A 6,399-nucleotide genomic window follows, 5' to 3' on the forward strand; every position below is an offset into this window, starting at 1 on the left:
TAAATGCAGTCACATAGCAGTCTAATATATTCAAAATAAAATATTGAAATGAATGGGGACCCACCTGAAATGGGCTCATGACCCACCTAGCAGGACCCGACCCACAGTTTGAGAAACACTGTCTTCAAAATAAAATATTGAAATGAATGGGGACCCACCTGAAATGGGCTCGTGACCCACCTAGCAGGACCTGACCCACAGTTTGAGAAACACTGTCTTACAGTAATGCAACCTGCTGGACAAATTCAACTTCACTAGGAGCTCTCCGTGGTCCTGTAGAGCCTAAGACCAACCCTGTTGTCCTTACTCTGGCCAAGGAACCTGCTTCCTGCTTCCCTCCTGGATAAGGGCTTGTGATGTCCATTGGCAGGACCCTGCCTTCCCCAGGATGGTCCTGCACTAGCAAGGGAGGAGCTTTGGTTGGCAACCTTCAGTCTCGAAAGACTATGGTATAAGCCTACAGCACCTGGTATTCCCAAGCGGTCTCCCATCCAAGTACTAACCAGGCCTGACCCTGCTTAGCTTCCAAGATCAGATGAGATCGGGCATGTGCAGGGTAACAGTTGCTGATGTGCGAATTACTCACCCCTCTGAGTAATGGACCACAGAGACCGCTTCCTTGCTTGGCAGAGACAATTTGATTGGGTAAGTGTTTTTACATTCATTGGACTGCTTGTTGCGCCACAAGGGGCTCAGAGTAAAGTCTTGGGTTTACAATAAGTTCCATCGGAAGTAGGTAGCGTGGCTCAGGCGAGGGTGGTATGACTGTTGTGGGCCACTGGCAACTGGCTGGGAGCTCTGCGGTCGCTTCCTGCTCCAAGGCCCCGCCCCAGGGGCAGGTACAGGAAGCCATGGCATGACTCCAGCTTAGCGGGGCTTATCAACCCCCCCCCCCCCAGTGTCCAGTGATCCCTTCAGACAGTGTGCTTCAAGTTCTCGCCGGCCAGTCCCTTCAGGGTCTGGGCTTGATTCCACTGCTTGGTGGGTACCTGGGCCACATAGCTACTCTATGGAGTCTATGGAGAAGACTCTATGGAGTCTTCTTTCAGTCTTCTTTGGTGCCTTCCTAGTCAAACAACAGGAGCAAAACACAGACAAGCTTCCCCACAACCATGTTTCCCCATATTTGTTATCAAGCTGCTGTTACTGGACCTCAGGCCTTCCCACCCTAAGAATAGTTGAAGCCAGTTCCTACTGCTCCATCAGCAACACACTCTTCATCCTGCCTGCAGGAAATCCCTGGGCCCCCATCTCAAATTCCCTTCAGTCCATATTTCATTATTAAGGTTGATGGCATTTGCTGTAGAGCAGACTCAGTCCATGTTCTCTCTACAGTCACCTTACCAATCCATTCATTGTTGGGGCAGATGAAAGCAGGTTGACCTCAAATGCTTAATGAGCCCTATGAAAATCTTCACTGTCCCTCAGAAGCTTGTTTCAGAGATAGCTTCTTTTCACAATTTTGACTAGTAGTGGTGTCACCCCCCCCAAATGCATCACCCAGTGCAGTTTGCACCCCCGCACTCTTCTTGTGATGCCACTGGATCTACCAGTCCTCCATAAATCTTATAATAGCTCATTTGCTGGAGCTGTCTTTTACCGCACTATGCTGACTGACTGCCTTCTCCTCGGTGAGTTTTGCACCTTGCTGGCTCCTGCTCTCTGCTTGTTGGGCCACATAAACAAGGATAAAATGGGGGGACTACTCGGGGGGGGCAGATGTGAAGAATGGATGAGAGTGGAAGCATGGAAGAGCCAGCCATGATCATTCGTGTGGACTCAGCAGTCAGTGGCAGGACATCCCAGCTTCCTCCTTTGGTGGTTTTGCCCTCAAGTCTCTGCCTTGGTTGTGCTGCCCTTCAAAGCTCCCCTCACATGCGGGACTGGTTACGACCCGATTATTCATCCTTCCTGATGGAAAAAGGTTAGAGCAACAGGCTCTCGCGACACAGCCTGACGTCATCAGGCTGCAGAGCAGAGTCTTTGGACCTCTGCTGGGACCAATTTTGTTCAAAGGCTGTGGCATGTTGGGCTGGATTGGGGAATGGAAAACACAGCAGATGAGAAGCAGGTGGGGGCCGTCGCTTGCACGAAGGTCGGATCAGGACTGGAGCAGAGCTGTTATCTGCTACACAGCCAGGCATGGGGCCTGAATAGGGCTTCTGCCTCCCGTTCTTGGATTAAGACTGCAAAATCAACGTTGCAGGAAAGGGTGGTCAGGAGCTGTGGGGCTGGTGGGTGAGGAAGCAGCAGTGTTGAAGTAGCAAGTGCAGAGTGATGGGAGAATGACCTCCAGAGTTTGTGGCAGCAGGATTTGATTCCAGGCCCAGGTCCAAGGTTTAGGCTTTTATAGCTCACCATGGACTTGGAGATGTGCATCTTAGGTATGGTCTTCTTTACCCCTGTATCTCTGGATACTGAGCTAAACAAACGCATCGGTAAAGCAGCTACCATGTTTTCCAGACTCACAAAGAGAGTCTGGTCCAACAAGAAGCTGACGGAACATACCAAGATCCAGGTCTACAGAGCTTGCGTCCTGAGTACACTTCTGTACTGCAGCGAGTCATGGACTCTTTGCTCACAACAGGAGAAGAAACGGAACGCTTTCCACATGCGCTACCTCCGACGCATTCTTGGCATCACCTGGCAGGACAAAGTTCCTAACACCACAGTCCTGGAACGAGCTGGAATCCCTAGCGTGTATACACTGCTGAAACAGAGACATCTGCGTTGGCTCAGTCATGTTGTGAGAATGGATGATGGCTGGATCCCAAAGGATCTCCTCTATGGAGAACTCGTGCAAGGAAAGCGCCCTACAGGTAGACCACAGCTGCAATACAAGGACATCTGCAAGAGGGGTCTGAAGGCCTTAGGAGTGGACCTCAACAGGTGGGAAACCCTAGCCTCTGAGCGGCCCGCTTGGAGGCAGGCTGTGCAGCATGGCCTTTCCCAGTTTGAAGAGACACTTGGCCAACAGACTGAGGCAAAGAGGCAAAGAAGGAAGGCCCATAGCCAGGGAGACCAGGGACAGACCGCACTTGCTCCCAGTGTGGAAGGGATTGTCACTCCCGAATCGGCATTTTCAGCCACACTAGAAGCTGTTCCAGAACCACCTTTCAGAGCGCGATACCAGAGTCTTTCGAGACTGAAGGTTGCCAACAACCCCTGTGCTAGAATCAGAAGAGAGGGTCATGCAGGAAGTTGGATCTGTTTGTAGGTATGACCAAGGATCTTTGTGTAGTAGTCCCAGAACTGTGAAATGCAGTTCTCAAGGAGGGCTGATTCATTCGTGAGGATATCTGAGGCACCTTAACCAGCAGACTGGCCAATGGAGACTCACTTCTGATCATCTGCGCCGGTTCACTTCCTTCTGCTTCCTGGATCCAGAAAAGGGGAACAGAATGGAAGTCTGGAGGAGACAAGGGAGTTGGAAAATCTTCCATGGACATCTTCAAATTGGAAAATTTTTAACAATTCTAGGCTGCAATCCTACCCACACTTACCCAGAAGTAAGTCCCACTTACTTTCATTGTTAAAAGAACATACATAGTAGCTTGTTAAAAGAACAGGTCTATAACATTGCCCCAAATGCAGTCACATACCATGGGAGCATCAAGTCTAATATATTAAAAATAAAATTTTGAAATGAATGAGGACCCACCAGAAATTGGCTCGCGACCCACCTAGTAGGTCCCGACCCACAGTTTGAGAAACACTGCTTTAACGGCTTCTCCAGCCATTTGTCTCAGTGGAGAAGCACGCGTGGGAGATGGATTTCGATGCATCCTTAGAGGAAGTCTGGTAGAATATCTGGTTTTCTATGCAGAACTTATGCAGAACTTATGCAGAAGCTCAATACAAAGGGCTTCAGCCAGCCTGGTGGATGGGCCAACCCAGTGCCTTGTGGATGCCATTTCTAAGGCAGTACATTGGAAGAAGAAAGATTTGTAAGTACCACATTTCCTGCGAGTATAGGAAGAACAAGAGCAACCATTTGCATGGTGGGGGTGCGAGGTGGGTAGGGTTGTGAAGAGGGCTGCTTTTGTAAATGGGGCTGGACCATTATCTTCTCTTGTGGCTTCACTGCCTGCATTGGGTATTAAAAAAGAGTGGGAATCCCTCCTTGATGCAAATGTCCTTATACAGATTGTACAAAAGAGATAAGCTACACAAACAAGCATGTGTTTCTTCTCAACCCGCCCCCATTGCATGCCACAGTAATGCTATGTATTCCCCCTCCAGCACTATCGCACCCATCATGTCCCGTCCCCGTCCCCCCATATTTTTTTGCTGGACTATCTCCAAGTCCACAACAAGGCTTCTTTATGCCTATTGCATATGCAGTATCTCATGTGACCTGATCCCCTTCTGTGCCCCACATCATTTTCCAGCATTGAATCTTTTTCTGCATTCTCCCTTTCCTGTAAAAAATGCAATATTTTACAAGCACCCTCCAAGGCCTGGAATGACCATAAGGCCATGGTATTCAAACTGGGGCATCACGACACCCCAGCCTGTGGGTCCTGGCCTCTGCCCCCTTAAGGGGAGGGGGAAGCCAGGAGACAGGGGGAAGGCTCAGCTCAGGGGGGCTGCACGGGCTTGGGTGCACTTGCCCAAGCCTCCTGCAGCCTCCCGGGTGTGCGGGGAGCCCTGCGCAACCTTCGGAAGGGCTCCCCAGGTCAGGAAATGTGAAAGCAGAGCAAAACAGGAAGCGGAGCACGATCGCTCCGCTTTCCCTTCTGGGGCGATCGCGCTCCGCTTCTGCTTTTGCGGAGGCAGAGCAGATCTCTCCACTCTCCCTTTCCCTGACCTGGGGCACCCTGCAGGTGCTCGCGCAGGTCTCCCCGCACACAGGGATGGCTGCTGCAGGGACTGGTGAGTGCATCCCAGTCCCTGTAGCCCCCTGAGAGACGCGATCCTGGGGATCACATTGCTGCCTTCCTCCCGCCCCCGCAAAGACTTACTGTGGGTTTCAAACTCTGGGAGAGTTTGAAAACCGCAGCCATAAGGGATCCTTGGAGAGTCTGTTGCCTATGGGAACGACAGTGGGAGGTTTTGGGGGATCCAGAAGTTAAAACATATGGATGAAATGGCTTCATATGGAGTCAGACCATTCGTCCACAGAACCCAGATTCCTTCCCCCTTAAGTGGTAACAGCTTTTCAAGATTTCAGGAAGGGTTTTTCTGCAGCCATGCGGTTCCAAAGATAGGATCTCTTTTCAACTCAGCTATTTTCAACCAGCGTGCCATGGCACACTGGTGTGCCACAAAAGGTTCACAGGTGTGCTGCAGGAGTTTGGAGCACAGGGGTTGAAAATCACTGAAAAACGCTTCCAAGTTCTGCGGCTGTTTCTAGGGTAACCGTCTGTAGTCATGGATTGTCTGTCCTGCAGTGCTGATATAGGAAGAGGGCCAGAGAGTCAGACAATTTGTTGCTACAGATAGTTGCTCTAGAAATAGGTCAGAACCCAGAAGAGTCTCCTGGAAGCAGGAAGTGACATCGCAAGAGGTGAAGAACATAGTGTGCCCTGAGAAGAAAAACATTGAAAATCACTAGTGCAGTATTTCTGAAACTGTGGGCTGGGACCCACAATGTGGGTCGTGAACCTATTTCAGGTGGGTTCCCATTCATTTCAGTTTTTTTTATTTTTATTATATCAGACGATGCTACCATGGTATGTGATTGCATTTGGGGAAATGCTGCAGATCTGTACTTTTAGTTAGTTAGTTGGCAACTTTCAGTCTCAGAAGACTCTGGTATTGCGCTCTGAATGGTGGTTCTGGCACAGCGTCTAGTGTGGCTGAAAAGGCCGATTCGGGAGTGACAGTCCCTTCCACACTGGAGCAAGTGCAGTCTGTCCCTGGTCTGTCTCCCTGGCTATGAGCCTTCCTTCTTTGCCTCTTTGTCTCAGTCTGTTGGGCAAGTGTCTCTTCAAACTGGAAGAGGCCATGCTGCACAGCCTGCCTCCGAGCGGACTGCTCAGAGGCCAGGGTTTCCCACCTGTTGAGGTCCACATCCTAAGGCCTTCAGATCCCTCTTGCAGATGTCCTTGTATTGCAGCTGTGGTCTACCTGTAGGGCGCTTTCCTTGCACAAGTTCTCCATAAAGGAGATCCTTTGGGATCTGGCCATCATTCATTCTCACGATATGACCGAGCCAATGCAGGCGTCTCTGTTTCAGCAGTGCATACATGCTAGGGATTCCAGCTCGTTCCAGGACTGTGTTGTTTGGAACTTTGTCCTGCCAGGTGATGCCGAGGATGTGTCGGAGGCAGGCTACTATATATATGCTTTAAACCAGGGGTCTCCAAACTTTATGGCCAAAGGGCCACATCAAATATCTGGCACAGTGTTGAGGGCCAGAAAAAAAATTTAAATATCAAATTTAAATAAGTAGAG

General features: G+C 50.1%; 1 pseudogene; it reads right to left on the reverse strand.

Moving 5' to 3' along the window:
• Nucleotides 1-454: 454 nt before the first annotated feature.
• On the reverse strand, nt 455-571 carry LOC136662109 (5S ribosomal RNA; annotated as a pseudogene).
• Between the last annotated feature and the right edge of the window lie 5,828 nt (nt 572-6,399).

The sequence above is a fragment of the Tiliqua scincoides genome, chromosome 10 (assembly GCF_035046505.1).
Source record: "Tiliqua scincoides isolate rTilSci1 chromosome 10, rTilSci1.hap2, whole genome shotgun sequence".
NCBI lineage: Eukaryota > Metazoa > Chordata > Lepidosauria > Squamata > Scincidae > Tiliqua > Tiliqua scincoides.